This window comes from Macaca nemestrina, chromosome 1, assembly GCF_043159975.1.
Source record: "Macaca nemestrina isolate mMacNem1 chromosome 1, mMacNem.hap1, whole genome shotgun sequence".
In the NCBI taxonomy this organism is placed as follows: domain Eukaryota; kingdom Metazoa; phylum Chordata; class Mammalia; order Primates; family Cercopithecidae; genus Macaca; species Macaca nemestrina.
This window is the reverse complement of record NC_092125.1, coordinates 33,342,509-33,364,490: the sequence shown is the minus strand read 5'-3', so window position 1 is coordinate 33,364,490 and position 21,982 is coordinate 33,342,509. Positions and strand designations below refer to the sequence as shown.

The window sequence follows — 21,982 nt, the reverse complement described above, 5'->3', positions numbered from 1 at the left end:
AGTGTGGGATCTCAGTGAGAAATAACTTCCTTACATGGAATTGCTCCCAGTGGGTGGCATTAGTATTCAGGGCCTTTACCCTCGGCTCCTGATCTCTGGGCTCCAGCCCTTTCAAATCCAATACTGTATATTTGTAAAGGTCAACCCATTGTTTTCATCCTCCACCGGTTTGTCTGACCTTGTTTGTAGATTCACCCATTTCTGCTCTGTGATGTCACCTCTGGTGGGGATGGGAGTGGAATGGAGAGGTAAAAGGTTACAAAGACAAGAGCCCCAGAAAGAAGCAATACGTCCTCGCCCACTCTTAGAAAGGCAGCACGCTCGGAAACAAAATGTCTGGCTTGGCAGAGTCATCCTGTTTGTTCTTATTTGTAAAAAGAAAATAAAGCCTAACTTTTGTGATTTTCTTAAGATCCAGGATTCTTTATGGGCTGAACCATTTAAAACATTTGCTCTCAAACTAGAATAGTGATCTCAGCTTTTAGCCTTGGATGCTATGTCATAATTCTGGTTTATGGCAGTCCCTTGGGCATTCCTGCCTTTTAGCCATTTATTACTAGACTGAGATAAAGAGGAGATAGATTTTGAAACAAAGTTAGTGGTGAAGGAAAGGGCAAGGGTGCAGGTAGAAAGCTGAAGAGGGAAGCCAGACACAGGGGAGGCAAAGAGCCAAGGGCAGAACAAGAAGCTGGCAGAGAGGAGAGAAAATTAGAGGTGAGCGCTTTATCAAAGCCATCTGGGTTCCCAGGGCCTGCCCGCTTCAATACAGCAAGAATGCAGAAGGGCTCAGAAATCAGTGTATAGGTGTGTTCAGGAGTGGCCCCAGTCTCCAGCTGAACTTCTCTCCCAAAAAACCACCCCAAGTAAACATTTAATTTAAATGAGTTCCCTTCATTTGAAGCTCCCCCCTTCAAACCAAATGGCACCCTGAAGCCCCTCCTATATGGAAATTCTGGAGTTGTCCCCAGGAATGTCTAGAGTCAGCATCAAAATGTGCAACCAATACAACATTCTTTTTAAATATTCTGAGCCTCTAGGTACCATTTGATATATTAATTATGTAATTTACTGATTAAGTGGATTAATAAAGAACCACCACTCCCGAGATTTTCTAAGGCTCTTGAGGAGAGGTTTCTTTCCCATCCTGTAAACCACAAAAGGCCCCAGGAAAGCATAACAACTGAATGCTAATGAGGGAACCTCTGGTGCAATGGGTCCGAATCCAGGTGCCCACTTCACAGCTGCCCATCCTGCTTGGGGTGGTCAGAGAGACAGGACAGGCAGCAGGAGGGAGGCCTCAGGGCCTCTGCCAGGGAAGACACAGGGACATTTCATTTTCCATAAGCTGCCAAGTGCTTTGAAGAAGTCAGGGGCTTGGAGAGCAGAGTGGGATTTCTGCAATTTGGCTTGTTGATGTTTACAGATCACCTTGAGAGATTTAAAAGCTAATAATTGTGCTTTTGCTAATCGTTGTCTAAATCAACAACTGCTTCTCTAGAAAGTCTGACTGTGACTCTGGTCTAAAGAATGAAGAATCGGCGCACACCAGTTTCTAAGGTGATGGAGGAAAGCAAACAAGCCTGGCTTTTTCAGAGGGTTTTGTGAACGTTGGAGAAGGGTGGCATGAGCCTTAGAGAAAGCACTTTGCTGAGACACAGGGATGTAAGACAGAACCTTTATCACCCAGCCAACCTGTCAGAAAGGACCCAATTGTTCATAGTTGATTGGAAAATAGAATGCAGGAGAGTGTGTGTGAGGACAATACTAGCACTCACAGCTCCTCTTTCTCATGCATTCCAATAGCGAGGCGTTTTCCCAGCAGAAGTCTCCATGTTGCTTCCTGCCAAAAGCGAGGAGTGAATTTGGAACTTGGGCCAAAAGAGCTTAGTATATATGTCAACACTCTGTAGAGCTTTGTTAGGCTGCCCTAATTTAATTGATGGATGCCCTCTTCATTACGGACTGGGGGCTCTCAAAGTGGACATTGAGGAGGCTAAGCAAAGGGAGAAATTGGGCTTGTGTCACCTCTGTTGTTCCCAAGGCTAGTAACTGGTGTGTCTTTTAATACCCTTTGATAGGCTATAGAGGAGCATGAAATAGGCAAACCGTTAGCTAAGGAATGAAGTGCTTTCATGGGGGGTTGCTAGTTTGCTAAGTGTTGATGGATCTTGTCCAGAAAATAGTGCAAGTAATTTTTGTGTCCCAAGAAATGTGTTGACTGCTTTGAAAACTTGTTGAATCATAGCCTATGTTCATCCACTTGTCTTTTTTACTGGCTTTCCCCATTCCCTTTTTCTTTTCCTGGTGTGGCCAATCTAAGAGAGGGCAAATTCCTGCCCTTACGTTAATTGTATGAAAACATACTTCAAAAGAAGGAAAAGGGAGAACCATGTCAGATGTATTTCAGGCCCCTGCCAATGTCATGGACTCGTTGCAAGACAAATTTGTGGGAACGCAAGAGACCCTTTCATGGGCAAATACATCTCCTTGTTTGGCTGAATCTGCACAGGGTGATGGGATCAATCACACTCCCTGATTTGGCCTCTTCATTTGGTCAAACCACTGATTCTATTGATCTCTTCATGGAACTTGGCCAATCATTTGATTAAATTAATCAACCTGAGTGGCTGTTTTTGTTTTCGTTTTCATTTTCCTAGTTGACACAGCCAATGCCTCAGGTTATCATTAGATGTTTTACTTCTGGTGTTTGGAGCCTGGCAGAGAAAAAGCAAAATTGACTGCTCATGACAGCAGCTAAAAACTGGCAGCTTTACATAGCCAGCCAAATCTCTCTGTCGCTTGTCAGACAGTCTGCGTCAGGAGGGAGACTTCCAAGCAGTGGCCTTTACTGAGCCCCAGTGGCTCTCCTTTGGCCATGCTGTTCTACCACATCCTGTCTCCTGTTCTCTGCAGGGTCCACCCGAGACTTGTATTTCTGCAAGAATTCCTTGGGTGTGGTGTGTGTTCTCCCCTGCTTAGTCATTCAGCCATAACCTTTCCATTTAGAATTCTACCCTGTCTATGGTTCAGCTCCCTAGTTCAATATTTTACATTTATCTCTATTGAATTCCAGTTACCTTCTGTTACAAGAGGCACTTAAATTATCTCAGCCTCGCTCCTTAGGCTCAGACTCCAAGTCAAGAACAAATCTGTTTAGCACTTAGGAATCATTGGCCACGTGAGGCACTTGGGCATATAAATGTGTCTGAGTTGAGCATTTATTGAATGATGGTGAGGGTGGAAGACTTGGTTAGAGAACTTGGGAGCCACTGAATTTATAAAATTGCCATCAGGCTTCTTCAGTGCTGGAGAAAAAATGGACTGGAAAAATTACTTTGAGAGTGAGAAAATAAATGTAACAATATAGCCTATAGAAAAGGAGGAGCTAACATTGTGAACACCTACTAGATTTGAGCACCATCATGTACATCAAAATATAATGTAGCCTCTTTTGCCAAGGAGATTTACAATATATTGTGTCATTAGCCCTCTTATTCTTCTTCCACAGGTGTTGGCAGGAAGCCATGTAAGTTTTCTCATATTTCAGGGCTGGAAGTTTGCTTTAGAAAGGGGAAAGAGCTTGTGATATGTGAGGAATGGTCCCCAGCTGAAGTGGTCTATTTTAATATTCTTGCCAATGGATCATGGCCACTGAAAACAGACTCAGGGGCCCAGGTTTCATGGGTCTCACAGGTGTCCAGAATAAGGGACTGTGTACTTCAACATTGTACGTACCGAGCCATTATAGAAAAGTCCCATCTCTAATGTGGGAAGAAATGGATATGAATCATTCCAACCAGTTTCTTTCCTTAGATGCGCTCCTACCATTTTGCAATCGAGATTTGATTGACTCTTTAAGTTCTGAATACAGCAGAGTTTGTTAGCTTCCGTGTTTTCCTCCTCTGAAAATCAGGTCTCAATTCAGGCTTAAGCAGATGACAATGGGATCCAGTGAGCATCTCTAGTACCATAAAACCCTACCAATTATGGGGCCAAAGAGCTCAAGGAGGCTAAAAAGCCTCTTGCATCCATTAATTCATGGTTTCCTTCTGGTTCTCTGCTATTCTTTGCCTCTATGTTGATGAAGGGAAGAGAAGAAAGGAGGAAGAAACCAATCATAGGAGGTGCAGCTGGCATGGAAAGCGATGTATGTATGATGATTATGCTGCTTTCCAATTGTTTGAATGTTGGGTCCCCTTATCTCCTTCAGAAGTAGACAAGCAATAGCATTGTTTCTGAAGAGAGAGGAGAGAAATGAGGTGACAACCTGAAATAATAGTGAGGCAACCCAGAATGCTGTTCAGTGAATTCAATATATTAATACCAGGTAGAAAAGATAGAAAGAGAAACACATAACCAAGGACAAATACAAAAGAGTATTATAAGCCTGTAAGAATAGTGCCAGACAGGCTAACACTCAGAATGAGCAGAGACTTCAGAAAAATGCTAGAGACAACAAAAACAGCTTTCAGTAGCTATGTTCTGAATTAGAAGAACAAGGAAGGGACAAACTCACTGCTTGGGGAACTTGGTGCAAGGTTAAAGATGAGAAGAGAAAGGAGAATCACTCAAGTATTTTATTTCTTTACCAAAAGGCAAGATCTTTCAACAGAGAGGCACAAAATCGATTTTGTTAAAATAATCTTAAAACTCAAACTGGATAAACAAACTTAAGTGGTCACCCAGAGGCTTTAAAAGTTTTCAAATCTGACAAGTTTTATGCCAGAATTTTAAAAAATGTGTATAAATGCTCATAAAACCACAGTTTAGAAATGATTAAGGGAAAGATACCAAAAGACCATAGATGAGAAAAACTGGATTTTTTTTTTTTTTTTTTTTTTTTTTTTTGTAGAACGAAAGCGGATTTCAGATTGTACAGCCTGCTGGATTTGATACTGATCATCATAGAAATCCTAAGATGAATTACTATTCAAATGGTTTATGGCCTCTTGGATGAGAAGCAGTAATCACTTCAAACTAGCATGCGTTCACTGAGAACAAGGCATATTAAGTGGAATCCCATTTCCATATTCCACCAGATTACTAGTTATGTAAATCAGCTAAATACCGCCAATATGGCAAGGCCCCTAACAAAGTTTGCCTTGATATTCTTGTGGACTGAATAGAAATTGAGAGCTACATCATGGTTAATTGACCAGCCATGCCCAGGCAACATCTGAGAACATCTTTTCATAAATCACAGGGCTTTATCTTTGGCTATATTCTTTATTTTATCAAATCAGATGAAGAAAGTATGATTATTGAGTTCATGGATGGGATAGCAGAGTTAGGACTCAAAATACCTCTACAGACTATAGGACTGGCTAAAACTAACAAGGTGAAATTCAACGGGGATAGAACTAAAGTCCTGCACTCAGGTTTAAAACAAAACCTGTGCAGGTACAGACTGGGGATACCTGGTTTAAGAAAAATTCATGTGAAAAATACTTAAGATTTACTGTCTGACAAAAATATCAATAGCAGATTACAAGGTGTAAGACTGCTAAAACATTTTCTGCAATCTCAGACCACTGCTAGACATATTCTATCTAAGACAAAAGAGGCAATCGTCTCTTTTTCCTGGACCAGTGTTCCTGACAAGACAGAACTTCTCCAGGGAGGACAAATACAATGGTGATTCATCTCAGAAGCTTGCCATAAGAGTAACTAGGCAATGGCTGGTAGAGCTAAAGGTATTTCTAGCTATATAACCTAAAAAAGTTATTGCACTTGTGTATAAGAAGACACATATAAGTATGCTCCTAGCAGCATTCATTGTTATGGTTACAAACAGAAATAACCTGAATGTCCATCAACAGGAGAATGGATAAAGAAAATGTGGTATATTCATGAATCTCACAGACATAATTAGAATGGAAAAAGGAAGTTGAATAAGAATACCTAAAATATGATAGCATTTATTTACATCTAAAAACATGTACAATAATGATATTTATTGTTTAGTGATACAAATGTATGAAGTAAAGTAATAAAGAAATTCGTGGGAGTGAGAATTACCAAATCCAGAGTAGTGGTTATGTCTCAGTGGAAAGGGAGGGCAAGGTAGTATGTGGTGGAAAAACACAATTCTTATTCTATTTACGATGTTTTCTTTCTTAAGCTGGTGGTTGGATATATAGGTCCATATTAATTCACTCTGTTTATCATTTTCTATGTTTGAAATATCCATAATGCATTTTGGGGGAGGAATTTTAAAAATATAATGAAATTCACATGGCATAAAATGGACAATTTTAAAGTGAACAATTCAGTAGCATTTAGTACATTCACAGTGTGTGCAACCACCAACTCTATCTAATTTCAAAGCATTTCCATCACTGCAAATGAAACCATATATCCATTAGCTAGTTTCTCTTCATTCCCCATAGAAGGGTTTTTGTTCATTTGTCTGTTTGTGTAGTGAAATTTTTTAAAAAATCGATTTTTAGTTTTCAGAGCAGTTTTAGGTTCACAGCAGAAGTGAATGAAAGGTACAGACACTTCCCATGTGTCCATACCCCAACACATGCACAACTTCCCCAGCTATCAACATCTCCCACCAGAGTGGCACATTTCTTATAATTGATGAACCTAAATTGACACATCATTATTCTACAGTTTGCATTAGGATTTGCTCTTGGTGTATTTATTTTGGGTTTGGACAAATGTATAATGACATGTATCCATCATTACAGTATCACACAAAGGAGTTTCACTGCCCTAAAATTTCTCGCTGCTCTGCCTATTCATCCTTCTCTATACTGAGTTTTTAAGGAGGGTGCTTTAAAAAAATTAAAATAAAGAAGGAAAGAGGAAACATAATAACTATTTTTAAACATCTTAAAATTTTCCCTGTGGAAGAGAAATACAATTTTTATCCTGTAAAGCTCCCATGGGATCAATAAGGGGGTACCAGAAGAAGGAAGAGTTTGGTTTAACATAAGGAGGAACATTCTAACAAGATTGGAGCAGTATGTCATAGTTGTTCAGAATATGACTTTGAGTTAGACAGCATTGGGTTAAAATCTGTCTAACACACTCATTTTGGAAAAGTTGCCTAACTTCTCTGAGCTTTAGTTTCCTCATATTTATAATGTAAATATTAATAGTACTGAACTAATAGAATTACTGTGAGAAATAATTTCAATGATGCATATACATTATAGAGTAGTGAATAGCATAGAATAAGTGCGGCAGAGATATAAGATAATTATTAAAAAAAAAAAAAAAAGAGTTGTCCATAGGTAGAATGGCTATGTTGTATGACACTGAGCTTCTCAAAGCTGTCAAAGTCAAGTTGAGATTGGATGTGAACTGTCCAAGGTGCTGGGGAGAGGGAATTCTGCCAAAAAGAATGTTAGGGTAGATGTTTCCTGTTATCCTCCTCACACATTGTTGAATCTAAATAGTCTTTGAAACTGAATAGTCATATTGTTGGGTGCTTCAAGTATGATGTATATTGGTTATTTACTGCTATGAATAATATTACCACAAACTTAGTGGCTTAAAACAACACACATTATCATACCACTTCTGTGGGTCAGGAGTCTGTGCATGGCTTTGTTGGGTCCTCTGGCTGAGGGTCTCATCTGAAAGTTGCAACCTAGATGCTGACCAGGACTGTGGTCTCTTCTCAGTTGGAGAAAAGTCTGCTTCCAATGTCATGTGGTTGTTAGCAGAATTCAGTTCCTTCTGGCTTGTGGGGCTGAAGGCCTCAGATTCCTGCTGACTGTCTGTGAGAGGCTGCCCTCAATTCCTGGTGGTTATTGGGCAGTGGGGGAGACATCCTCAGCTCCCTGTCTTATACTGGAAACATAGGCCTTTCCAATGTGCCTTCTTGCTTCATCAAAACCTTCAAGGGAGGCAGTCTGCCAACAAGATGTCACAATTGTACACAACATAATCATGGAAATGACATCTCAACCGTTTTGCTATATGCTGTTGGTTAGAAGTGCATCAGTGGTCCCACACACACTCGTGGCGAGGAGACTACATAAGGGCATGAGTACCAGGAGGCAAGGATCATGGGGGCCATTTCTGAGTTTGTCTGCCCAAGGAAGGGGACTGTGCTGAGGACACAGGAGTACTAGTACCTCCCTGGGTCCATGAAAGGGGGCAACAGAGGAGCCAGACACACGTGCACAAATACAGAAGAGCACAACTGAGACTGAGAAGGAGCAAGAGGAGGAGAGTCAGGGAGGCTAAGAGGCCAAACCACCAAAAAAGCAGAGTTCAGAGAAGGTGAGTGTAACAGGGACACCCGGGCTTACTGAGCAGCCATTATGGATGATGGGGTCCCGCTTGGAGAGAGGACAGGCTGCACCAGGAATCCTGCCAGAAAAGGTCTTTTTTTCACAGAGCTTAGAGAGACAGTTTTTGTCATAATGTATTTCGGTACAAGTTGGATTTAGAAAAAGATGAAGGATGTATGCTAGAATCGGGTTTGGTTCTGTACCAGGCAGTATACCAGTCCTTTATGCACTTGAATATGCTTCATCCTTCATGAACATTACTTGTGTTGTGCTATATGTGGCTAAAACTGCCTGCTAACTGATCTGGATGTGTTGAGCTTGGTGTTTAGATTGTTACCCTTCTGATGAGAAGGTGGAAAAGAATCAAAGGGCAAGGAGCTGAGGCCAAAACAAAAGAATGGCCTTCCCCAGTGGCCAAGGAGCCCATCTTCAGAATGGCTCTGTATTTCATTACATGCCAACAAGGCTGTCAGTCTTCTTATTTGGAGATGTATTTGCATAGGGGCCCAGGAACTCAAGTTGCAGCCCTGGTTGCCCCCAATTCGATACTCTCTACATGATTATTCTATATAAGTATCCAGGGGTGGAGCAGGCTGTCTGAGCCTGTGTACCTTGCTTTGAATAAGGTCTAGAGAAGCTTCAAATCATTGAACAACACATTCATGTAAAGCTGGCAGTAAGATGGTTGGTGATAATCTTATAGTCATGCAACTCATGGTTGGAAGGAGCCTTCTAGCCAAATCCTCCTATTCAAGGCTAAACTCAGGGATAACTTGGGTCAGCTACTTTTGACTCTTCATGGTTTTATGCTTCTGGTTTTTGGTTAACAGTAAAGTAAGGAGACTTTTAAATCTCTGGAAAATGAAGGTTTATTATGAGTTCAGAAAATGGGTATAAGAGCTTGGGTTTAAGACCAAATAGCCTTGACAATATTTTCCCCAGATGACTAGCTCATGGTGTGTTTCAGTTATCATTCCATCAGTAGAGCTGAATTTTGCATCTTGTAAGTGAAGGGGTGGCCTGCCCCTCCACACCTGTGGGTGTTTCTCATAAGGTGGAACGAGAGACTTGAGAAAAGAAATAAGACACAGAGACAAAGTATAGAGAAAGAAAAGCGGGGCCCAGGGGACCGGCGCTCAGCTTACAGAGGACCCACGCCGGCCCCGGTCTCTGAGTTCCCTTAGTATTTATTGATAATTACCTTTACCATCTTAAAGACAGGGGAGTGGCAGGACAATAGGATGAAAAGAAAAAAGAGGAAATCGGCAGAAAGACATATGAACAAAAACCTCTGTGACATGAATAAGTTCAAAGGACAATGCTGTGCCTTGAGATGCATATGCAAACATCTCCATAAACCTTTTGGCAGCATAGTTTCAGTCTATCACATGGGGAGAAACCTTAGACAATACCTAGCTTATCTAGGAACAAAGTCACACCCTGCACGCCCAAAATCCATTAAACCTTGAGTTACCACAGCACATGTCTCTTGCAAGGACAAGGTTGGGGGTAGGGTCACAGACTAACAGCATCTCAAATACAGAACAAAATGGAGTCTCTTATGTCTACTTCTTTCTATATAGACACAGTAACAGGCTGATCTCTTTCTTTTCCCCACAGTAAGTGTCTTCATCTCAAGTCAAAACCTGAGGAGATGTGCTTTTTTGCTCTCAGTTGTTGGTGAGTCAGCACTAATGTGCTTATGAATCAGGCAGTGTGGGTGAGCCACGCATTCATCAACACTCTGGAATAGAGGGGCAGCCCAGGAGCTGATGTCTTTATAGAATACCAGGGAAGTTCTTCCAGGTGTGGGCCTAGCCTGAGAGGTTTTATTAGGAACTAGAAAATGTGCTTCTAAAGGAGTAACTGGAGTTGTCTATCAGCTCCCCTTCTGATACTTGCAAGAATTTGATTACCTCAAATATCTGAGATTTTTCTCCTCTGTATGTATCTATAGAGGATGGGGAAGAGTAAAGGGGAGAAAAGCAGGGACCCATGGAATACCTTATCTGGATCAGGCACTGTGTAAGGTTCTCTTCTAATGTTGTCTCATTTGACATTTACCATTCCCTCTTTTTTGGCTTTCTTGAGCTTGCAGCACCTAGCACTATGCTTAATCCGTACTAGAAATTCTACACAAGTTGCTTAACTGAAAAGAATTAAGTCATCACATGGAGGATGAAGGAGCACTGACTAGAGAGTAAAGAGACCTGTATTCTAGCCTAGCCCTTCCCGACTGCTGGGTGACCTTGGCATAACCATCCACTGTGCACCACAGATTCTCCATTCATAAAATGAGAGGGTGAATAAGATGATCTCTAAGGCTCAATGAGCTCTAACTCCCAATGATTGTATGATTGAATAGACAGAGGAGTGAGAGAATCCTGGATTTCACAATCGAAGAAATAACTAAAACAAAGAGAAGCATTCTACTCAGCAGCTCAGCCTCCTCAGCTATGGACAAGCTCAGGGGTGGGGCTGGAGAAATCATGGAGCTGGGAGCCTGTCCTTAGCAGGGCCAGCATCCCCATGGGCCATGCCTAGAGCCTTAGCCACCAAATAGTACACTGCCCCAGCCGGCTCTTGGCAAACACAGTTTTGCTTGAGAAGGCACCAAGTAACTAGCTACAGGAGAAATAATTACCGAACTGCTAGAAATAATTGCAATTTCTAAACAAATAAAACCCTATGCTATCTGTCAATTCCCTGAGAAACATATACACTTACAAAATTACAAGCAAGAGCTCATTACCTGAACTCTGATGAGCACCAGCCTCAAAATATGCCTTGATTTGAAAAAGTCAAAAATGCAGAAAGGATATCTTTTTATTTTTTATTTTTATTTTTTTATTTTTTTGACATGTAGGACATCTTTTTGTTAATCCCTTAGGAAGATGTATAAGCATGTATTTGTGCATTCATGCACAAATCCAAGTTTGGAGATAGGAGTGCCATCTGTAAAGTAGAAGTGATAGCACCTTTGGCTCTTGGTTCAGCCTACAGCATTAGGTTTTGTCTGGCAATGCAGAGCTTTGACTCCACTCCACACTTAGCAAGAACAAAAGCTAACACAGAGTGAACATATGCAGTGGGCCTTTGAAAAGTATTGAAAATGCCAAGTCACTGGGTGTTTGACCAGGAAGGAAATGTGCCCATTTCTAGCCATCCCATGAGAGAAGAAAGACGGCCTGTTTCTGGCCATCTTTCATCAGCATTCAGCTCACTGTAATTGTTCATTTTGTGGGATGCCTAGAGTTTAAGATAATGCATTTATTCTGCCCACAGAATGACAGTATTTCCATTAGTGCATTTTGAATCCTGTTTTTCCAGAATTGGGTAATTATTGTTTGTTTGTGTGTGTGTGTGTGTGTGTGTGCATTCCTGTATATGCATATGTATGATATGTATGTATATCTACACAAATGTCTGTGTGTTTTAAGATGGGTTGAAGTTATTTATCATACACTCAAGCCCCCTAACAAATTCATTCTTAGAGCCCCTTTATATTATTATCGTATTTTTCTTTCTTTCTGAATTGAAAATGCTGCAGAACTGAGGAGTTACTCTCGTCTTAATTACCACAGAAATATTGCTAATTAGAAACAAGGGAAGAAGTGTTAGGGATTTGTCTCAGAATCAAAGACAGCATTATTTTCCAATGGATATTAAAAGACTTGCAAAAGAGGCTAAGATGATGTGGTGGATAGAGTTGTGAAGTGGTTTTAGGGCCCCAGTGGTAAAGGGCTGGAAGAGGAAATTAAATATCTGGGAGGAAAATGTTCTCAGATGTTGGAATTATGCCTGCAGCCATAACACTGGATGCTGTGATCCTGTCTACCTCAATCACAAAATGGATCAAGAGATCTCCAAGGAATCTGATGGTGGAAAAAGTGTTGGTGGTTCACACATGAGCCTTTCTAATCCACTTAGCCCTCAGCAGCCATTGAGGGTGGACACAAACCCTAATGTTTTGAATATAGTGCATTTCATCCTCCCCACTTTTCCCATCTCATCTTTTCCCACCATTTCTTTAGCCTCAAACTTAGTATGTGTTTAAGGAATAAATCAAAAGATTAAAATATAATGTGAAATCTATCTTTGGTGATGTATTTCATGTGGCAAAGCCCCTGTGTCTGTGGAAGACTGAACTGGATGAATAGAGGTCCAAGCAGACCATATGTGATGGCCTGGGTGCCTCATGGTTCCGATCAAGAGGGCTCTCAGGTCTAGTTCAAATTCCCAGGCTGCAGACTGGCCAGGGTGGCCACCTCTAACCATGAAGTCAATGCTATACTCACGATTTATCTGTTTAGGCTCAGTGTTCAAATGTTTCAATTCCTGAAGCAAAGAATTAAATCTGGAGGCGTGAGAAAAGAAGCAGGAATAAGATCCAAAAAGTCAGAATGGGAGTAACCCAGGAACAGGAAGGAAAAAGTTAGGAATTGACGTGGTGGACAGACAGGGAAGATAAAGAATAGAAAGACTCAATATCACAAAATTAGAAGACCTCAAATAGACAATGTACCAGAGATAACGACTTCTTCTAAAATTGTCCCGTATTTCCCCTTGTCTTACATAGATGGCTTCAGTCAGCCCATGAAGTAGCAGAGAGTTTGGAGTCCAGGCTGTGTGACAATGAATAAGCAAATCAGCCTCTAAGAGTTCCAGTTTCTTCTCTGTACAAATTCCTCACCCTGAGTACTGCACGTGGTTGTTAGGAAGATCAAACGAGATAACGTATGTGCAAGGACTTTGTAAACTGGACAGCACTGTATGTGTAGAAGACATGATTACAGTTGTGTCTCAGCTCTCTACAGATGGATCCTGCCATTCAGAACATTGTGGGGGTTAGCAGAAGGAACTGGATGTATATGCTCACCTGCAAGGACATCACTGTCAAGTCAGGTTAAAGTTATCAGAAGCAATGCTTTTCTACCTCCCACCCCTACCATGAGATGAGAAGAGAGTGTTCTTATTATCAAAGTACGATGTAAATTAGATAGTTTTCTATGGCCTCCTAGCTACCGACATGGAATTGGAAAAGTCAAACAATAATATAAGATTTTTCACACACAAAAAAATGATTTCCTGGCTCATTCCTCCTCAGCCCTGAGGGCTGTTCCTCAGGGGCAACAACTTTTAGTCATTTATTTTAGTATTTACCTAAATAAGTTCAGATAATATATTTCTATGGCTATTTCTTGAGTATGTTTTTGCTTTTCAAATGTAGAAATCATATGTTGATTTACAACTGTGGAAGATAAGGACTTAGACCCTTACAACCCTGCCTCCACTCCATTCACCACACACGCTCACACAGGTGCACACACATTGCCCCTCCCCATTCTTCCAATATATGTAGTTAATTACAATCATTGTTTAAGTTGATATTTTGTATTTTCATTATTTTACCTTTGTTAATATTATTCACAACAAAGCAGTGTCAAAAACAATGATCACATTTCTCCTCTTCTATAACTTATTGGTTGTCCTGGAGTTTAATTTTTAATCTTCTCATTTTTCTTTGTTCTTTTTTTTTTATTATTATACTTTAAGTTCTAGGGTACATGTGCATAATGTGCAGGTTTGTTACATATATATACTTGTGCCATGTTGCTGTGCTGCACCCATCAACTCGTCAGCACCCATCAACTCGTCATTTACATCAGGTATAACTCCCAATGCAATCCCTCCCCCCTCCCCCCTCCCCATGATAGGCCCCAGTGTGTGATGTTCCCCTTCCTGAGTCCAAGTGATCTCATTGTTCAGTTCCCACCTATGAGTGAGAACATGCGGTGTTTGGTTTTCTGTTCTTGTGATAGTTTGCTAAGAATGATGGTTTCCAGCTGCATCCATGTCCCTACAAAGGACACAAACTCATCCTTTTTGATGGCTGCATAGTATTCCATGGTGTATATGTGCCATGTTTTCTTAATCCGGTCTGTCACTGATGGACATTTGGGTTGATTCCAAGTCTTTGCTATTGTGAATAGTGCCACAATAAACATACGTGTGCATGTGTCTTTAGAGCAGCATGATTTATAATCCTTTGGGTATATACCCAGTAATGGGATGGCTGGGTCATATGGTACATCTAGTTCTGGATCCTTGAGGAATCGCCATACTGTTTTCCATAATGGTTGAACTAGTTTACAATCCCACCAACAGTGTAAAAGTGTTCCTATTTCTCCACATCCTCTCCAGCACCTGTTGTTTCCTGACTTTTTAATGATTGCCAATCTAACTGGTGTGAGATGGTATCTCATTGTGGTTTTGATTTGCATTTCTCTGATGGCCAGTGATAATGAGCATTTTTCCATGTGTCTATTGGCTCTATGCATGTCTTCTTTTGAGAAATGTCTGTTCATATCCTTTGCCCACTTTTTGATGGAGTTGTTTGTTTTTTCTTGTAAATTTGTTTGAGTTCTTTGTAGGTTCTGGATATTAGCCCTTTGTCAGATGGATAGATTGCAAAAATTTTCTCCCATTCTGTAGGTTGCCTGTTCACTCTGATGGTAGTTTCTTTTGCTGTGCAGAAGCTCTTTAGTTTAATTAGATCCCATTTGTCAATTTTGGCTTTTGCTGCCGTTGCTTTTGGTGTTTTAGACATGAAGTCTTTGCCCATGCCTATGTCCTGAATGGTACTACCTAGGTTTTCCTCTAGGATTTTTATGGTACTAGGTCTAACATTTAAGTCTCTAATCCATCTTGAATTAATTTTCGTATAGGGAGTAAGGAAAGGATCCAGTTTCAGCTTTCTACTTATGGCTAGCCAATTTTCCCAGCACCATTTATTAAATAGGGAATCCTTTCCCCATTTCTTGTTCCTCTCAGGTTTGTCAAAGATCAGATGGCTGTAGATGTGTGGTATTATTTCTGAGGACTCTGTTCTGTTCCATTGGTCTATATCTCTGTTTTGGTACCAGTACCATGCTGTTTTGGTTACTGTAGCCTTGTAGTATAGTTTGAAGTCAGGTAGCGTGATGCCTCCAACTTTGTTCTTTTGACTTAGGATTGTCTTGGAGATGCGGGCTCTTTTTTGGTTCCATATGAACTTTAAAGCAGTTTTTTCCAATTCTGTGAAGAAACTCATTGGTAGCTTGATGGGGATGGCATTGAATCTATAAATTACCTTGGGCAGTATGGCCATTTTCACGATATTGATTCTTCCTATCCATGAGCATGGTATGTTCTTCCATTTGTTTGTGTCCTCTTTGATTTCACTGAGCAGTGGTTTGTAGTTGTCCTTGAAGAGGTCCTTTACATCCCTTGTAAGTTGGATTCCTAGGTATTTTATTCTCTTTGAAGCAATTGTGAATGGAAGTTCATTCCTGATTTGGCTCTCTGTTTGTCTGTTACTGGTGTATAAGAATGCTTGTGATTTTTGCACATTAATTTTGTATCCTGAGACTTTGCTGAAGTTGCTTATCAGCTTAAGGAGATTCTGGGCTGAGACAATGGGGTTTTCTAAATATACAATCATGTCATCTGCAAACAGGGACAGTTTGACTTCTTCTTTTCCTAACTGAATACCCTTGATTTCTTTCTCTTGCCTAATTGCCCTAGCCAGAACTTCCAGCACTATGTTGAATAGGAGTGGTGAGAGAGGGCATCCCTGTCTTGTGCCAGTTTTCAAAGGGAATTTTTCCAGTTTTTGCCCATTCAGTATGATATTGGCTGTGGGTTTGTCATAAATAGCTCTTATTATTTTGAGGTACGTTCCATCAATACCGAATTTATTGAGCGTTTTTAGCATGAAGGGCTGTTGAATTTTGTCAAAAGCCTTTTCTGCATCTATTGAGATAATCGTGTGGTTCTTGTCTTTGGTTCTGTTTATATGCTGGATTATGTTTATTGATTTGCGAATGTTGAACCAGCCTTGCATCCCAGGGATGAAGCCCACTTGATCATGGTGGATAAGCTTTTTGATGTGTTGCTGAATCCGGTTTGCCAGTATTTTATTGAGGATTTTTGCATTGATGTTCATCAGGGATATTGGTCTAAAATTCTCTTTTTTTGTTGTGTCTCTGCCAGGCTTTGGTATCAGGATGATGTTGGCCTCATAAAATGAGTTAGGGAGGATTCCCTCTTTTTCTATTGATTGGAATAGTTTCAGAAGGAATGGTACCAGCTCCTCCTTGTACCTCTGGTAGAATTCAGCTGTGAATCCATCTGGTCCTGGACTTTTTTTGGTTGGTACGCTATTAATTATTGCCTCAATTTCAGAGCCTGCTATTGGTCTATTCAGGGATTCAGCTTCTTCCTGGTTTAGTCTTGGAAGAGTGTAAGTGTCCAGGAAATTATCCATTTCTTCTAGATTTTCTAGTTCATTTATGTAGAGGTGTTTATAGTATTCTCTGATGGTAGTTTGTATTTCTGTGGAGTCAGTGGTGATATCCCCTTTATCATTTTTTATTGCGTCTATTTGATTCTTCTCTTCTTCTTTATTAGTCTTGCTAGCGGTCTATCAATTTTGTTGATCTTTTCAAAAAACCAACTCCTGGATTCATTGATTTTTTGGAGGGTTTTTTGTGTCTCTATCTCCTTCAGTTCTGCTCTGATCTTAGTTATTTCTTGCCTTCTGCTAGAAAGGCAAGCAGAATGTGTTTGCTCTTGCTTCTCTAGTTCTTTTAATTGCAATGTTAGAGTGTCAATTTTAGATCTTTCCTGCTTTCTCTTGTGGGCATTTAGTGCTATAAATTTCCCTCTACACACTGCTTTAAATGTGTCCCAGAGATTCTGGTATGTTGAATCTTTGTTCTCATTGGTTTCAAAGAACATCTTTATTTCTGCCTTCATTTCGTTATGTACCCAGTAGTCATTCAGGAGCAGGTTGTTCAGTTTCCATGTGGTTGAGTGGTTTTGAGTTTCTTAGTCCTGAGTTCTAGTTTGATTGCACTGTGGTCTGAGAGACAGTTTATTATAATTTCTGTTCTTGTACATTTGCTGAGGAGTGCTTTACTTCCAATTATGTGGTCGATTTTGGAATAAGTGCGATGTGGTGCTGAGAAGAATGTATATTCTGTTGATTTGGGGTGGAGAGTTCTGTAGATGTCTATTAGGTCTGCTTGCTGCTGAGATGAGTTCAATTCCTGGATATCCTTGTTAACTTTCTGTCTCGTTGATCTGTCTAATGTTGACAGTGGAGTGTTGAAGTCTCCCATTATTATTGTATGGGAGTCTAAGTCTCTTTGTAAGTCTCTAAGGACTTGCTTTATGAATCTGGGTGCTCCTGTATTGGGTGCATATATATTTAGGATAGTTAGCTCTTCCTGTTGAATTGATCCCTTTACCATTATGTAATGGCCTTCTTTGTCTCTTTTGATCTTTGATGGTTTAAAGTCTGTTTTATCAGAGACTAGTATTGCAACCCCTGCTTTTTTTTGTTCTCCATTTGCTTGCTAAATCTTCCTCCATCCCTTTATTTTGAGCCTATGTATGTCTCTGCGTGTGAGATGGGTCTCCTGAATACAGCAGACTGATGGGTCTTGACTCTTTATCCAGTTTGCCAGTCTGTGTCTTTTAATTGGAGCATTTAGTCCATTTACATTTAAGGTTAATATTGTTATGTGTGACCCTGATCCTGCCATTATGATATTAACTGGTTATTTTGCTCGTTAGTTGATGCAGTTTCTTCCTAACCTCGATGGTCTTTACATTTTGGCATGTTTTTGCAATGGCTGTTACTGGTTGTTCCTTTCCATGTTGAGTGCTTCCTTCAGGGTCTCTTGTGAGGCAGGCCTAGTGGTGACAAAATCTCTAAGCATTTGCTTATCTGTAAAGGATTTTATTTCTCCTTCACTTATGAAACTTAGTTTGGCTGGATATGAAATTCTGGGTTGAAAATTCTTTTCTTTAAGAATGTTGAATATTGGCCCCCACTCTCTTCTGGCTTGTAGAGTTTCTGCTGAGAGATCTGCTGTTAGTCTGATGGGCTTCCCTTTGTGGGTAACCCGACCTTTCTCTCTGGCTGCCCTTAAGATTTTTTCCTTCATTTCAACTTTGGTGAATCTGGCAATTATGTGTCTTGGAGTTGCTCTTCTCGAGGAGTATCTTTGTGGCGTTCTCTGTATTTCCTGGATTTCAATGTTGGCCTGCCCTACTAGGTTGGGGAAGTTCTCCTGGATGATATCCTGAAGAGTGTTTTCCAACTTGGTTCCATTTTCCCCCTCACTTTCAGGCACCCCAATCAGACGTAGATTTGGTCTTTTTACATAATCCCATACTTCTTGCAGGCTTTGTTCATTTCTTTTTCTTCTTTTTTCTTTTGGTTTCTCTTCTTGCTTCATTTCATTCATTTGATCCTCAATCGCTGATACTCTTTCTTCCAGTTGATCGAGTCGGTTACTGAAGCTTGTGCATTTGTCACGTATTTCTCGTGTCATGGTTTTCATCTCTTTCATTTCGTTTATGACCTTCTCTGCATTAATTACTCTAGCCATCAATTCTTCCACTTTTTTTTTCAAGACTTTTAGTTTCTTTGCGCTGGGTACATAATTCCTCCTTTAGCTCTGAGAAGTTTGATGGACTGAAGCCTTCTTCTCTCATCTCGTCAAAGTCATTCTCCGTCAAGCTTTGATCCGTTGCTGGCGATGAGCTGCGCTCCTTTGCCGGGGGAGATGCGCTCTTATTTTTTCAATTTCCAGCTTTTCTGCCCTGCTTTTTCCCCATCTTTGTGGTTTTATCTGCCGCTGGTCTTTGATGATGATGGTGACGTACTGATGGGGTTTTGGTGTAGGTGTCCTTCCTGTTTGATAGTTTTCCTTCTAACAGTCAGGACCCTCAGCTGTAGGTCTGTTGGAGATTGCTTGAGGTCCACTCCAGACCGTTTGCCTGAGTGTCAGCAGCAGAGGCTGCAGAAGATAGAATATTGCTGAACAGCGAGTGTACCTGTCTGATTCTTGCTTTGGAGGCTTCCTCTCAGGGGTGTACTTTCTTTGTTCTTAATTACAATTATTAGCAAGCCCTTTGACAAACCATACTGAAAACAGATAGGTATCCCAAGCCATGTGTCATTTCTGCATTTTCATGGGAGATGTTCCTGACCTGGTTGCTTTGTAAGTCTGCAACACTCAACCCTTCTGAAACTCCCTTCACTGGCACCCCAGTAACCCCTTTTTCCTTTCTCCTCTTTAAGATCCTCTGATTTCCAGACCCAATGTTTTCCCGCTTCTTGGATTATTCCTTTGTTTTGTGGCCTGCACCCTCCACTAGCTTCCTTAGAAATGGTGCATCAGAGGTAACTATTTTGAGACTGAGGACTTAATATCTGAAAATGCAATTATCCCTCCCTCACAATTTGATTGGGTATGTATAATTATGCTGAAAATTGTTTTCACTCAAAGTTTTGAAGAAACTACTCCATTGTCTTTTAGAACCCAGTGTTGCTCGTGGAAGTCAGATGCCATTCAGATTTCTAATATTTTGTCACCTGCCTTTTGTTCTCTTGAAGTTTCTAATGAGATCCTCCATAGAGGAGAACTTTCTTCTATATTTCTTTAATAATTTTCACCCAGCTGTTTTCTTTGCTTTTCTCTTTCTCTGACTCCTGTTGGTTGGAAGTTGGACCTCCAGGGATGGATCACCTAATTTTCTTATCTTTTCTTTCCTATTTTCTATCTTTGTGTGCTATTTTCTGGGAGATTGCCTCACTTTTATCTCCTACACACGGTGTCGATTTAAACATTTTTTCCTGTTATCTTAATCTTTAATATCCAAGAGCTTTTTCTTGTTTTCTGAATGTGTCCCTTTGTAAGTAGGATCCTATTTTGTTGTTTCATGGATGAAATATTGTTTTGCTTAGTTTTTTTTTTTCCTGTTTCCTGCATTTTCTGACTCTCATTTTCTTCTTTGTTTTGATTTTTTTCTATACTAGAGACTTCAAATGTCTGCTAATTTTTTTCTAGTCATATCTTAAGTTTAAATGTGGCACAAAAAGCAGATTAGATGCTGTGTGCATATCCTTGTATATACATGTGCACACATGGAGTGGAAATAGGGTAGGGAGAGGTATTATTAGCTTCTTTTCTACAGAGACATTGTTCCAGTCTCCTTCTCAAGGTGGTGAGGGAAAGGAGAAAATGACTGAAAGGGGAAAAGAATGGGGGGTGGGGGGGGGAGAGTCCCATGGCTCAATATAGGAGCCTCACTTAATACCCCTGTTTTTAGTACTTCCCCTCACATCTACTATTCTTTGTGACAGATATCCTTAAGTCCAGAGTCTATCTGGTTCAGCATTTCAGAGGGTAACCTCTTGCCTCCTATAGAGGTGAGGATTGGAAAGTTGTTTGGCTGGGTAGGGGCAGAGAGGGACTCTAGCAGGTCTAGCAGTTTCTCATGCAGCCTTCTGCCTGGTCTTCCGGTTTGCAGTGCCATGTGCGCCCCATTCTTCAGAGGCCCTTATCTCTCTACTTCCTGAGTCCCAAATCAGATTGTTACTTTTTGGCTTCCCCTTCTGAAGGTGCTTTTTCTGTTCTTCTAAATTGGTGACCTATGTCCACCTGTTTTCCATCTTGCAAAATTTGTTGGCCACTTCTCCTCTGTTGTAATAGCCTCCCTTTATGGGTTTAAATCTTTATTACTTTTAGAGAGTGTGTTAGCATTCTATTGCTGCACAACAAATTATCACAAACATAGCAGGTTAAAACAGCACAAATTAACTATCTCACAGTTTCATGGGTCAGGAGTTCAGGGTACTTTTAGCTGGGTACTTAGCTCAGGTTCTCAGACTGAGATCATGGTGTTGACCAGCTGCACCCTCATGTAAAAGCTTGACTTAGGGAAAGACTCTTCCAAGCTACTTCAGGTTGATGGCAGAATTCATTTCCTTGTAATTGTAGGGCTGAAGTCCCCATCGTCTTGCTGGCTGTTGGTGAGTCTCAGATCCTTGCTATGGGCCACCTCCATCCACTCAGCAACAGAGAACCTCTCTTGCATTGAATTTCTTTTATGCTTCCCTCTCTGCAACAAGCTGAAGAAAAGTAAGGCTTTCAATCTTTCTGTCTTAACACCAAACTGTGTCATGTAACATAATCTCATCACAGGAGTAAAATCTGATATTCATAGCTCCAAGGATTACACAGAGCATGTGTAACAGGAAGGGGGAAATCTTGCGGGCTATCTTAAGATTCTGCCACCACAGTGGTGAGATTTTTAGGAGGGAGCAGAAATAACTATGTATGTTTAATCTGCTGTGTTTGATTAGAAGGCTTTCATGCCCTCATTGATGCATTGCCATTGTTATTGACTTGCCGTTTTTAGTATCAGTGTTTGAGACATTACAACAAACTTGACTCTGAACATTTCATGTGTGAGTGGTGCTCCCTTCAGTTATGGCCCAGGAAGAACAAGATTTCCTCCTCTCTCACCCAAATGAGTAAATCTCATGTACCTAAGGACCCAAAGCAGACCCTCAGTGGGCTCCCCTGTTCCCTTCCTATCAGGTGCCTGGGGGCCAGACTGGAGCAATGTAACTCTGTTTTGTTCTTAATGATCCTGGCGCACACAATCAGGTGGGTCTGCCACTCCTGGCACATGCATGGATTTTGTGTGCTGGTCCTAGCAGCTGCATGAAGATATTACCAGTGAGAGACAGCACCTTGGCACAGGGACATGGTGATTTTTCCTGTCTTGGCAGATCCCAATGGTAGTTGTTGTATTCAGTGATGAATCACTAATTTCTAGAAACCTTGACTGGAACCTGAAGGCGGGAGATAAATGTGATTGGGGGT

General features: G+C 40.8%; 1 protein-coding gene across 7 annotated transcripts in view; it reads left to right on the top strand.

Annotated features, from left to right (window-relative positions):
* The window catches only part of LOC105484466 (tenascin R), a 425,382-nt gene that overhangs the window by 179,160 nt on the left and 224,240 nt on the right, over positions 1-21,982 (top strand). Inside the window, exon 1 of one of the 7 annotated variants that reach the window (XM_011746106.2) lies at positions 9,482-9,932. The exons of the other annotated variants lie outside the window; for them this stretch is intronic. The gene's annotated coding sequence lies outside the window, so the exon portion shown is untranslated. Of the gene's footprint in view, positions 1-9,481; positions 9,933-21,982 lie in introns of those variants that run through there. 7 annotated transcript variants of the gene reach the window in all.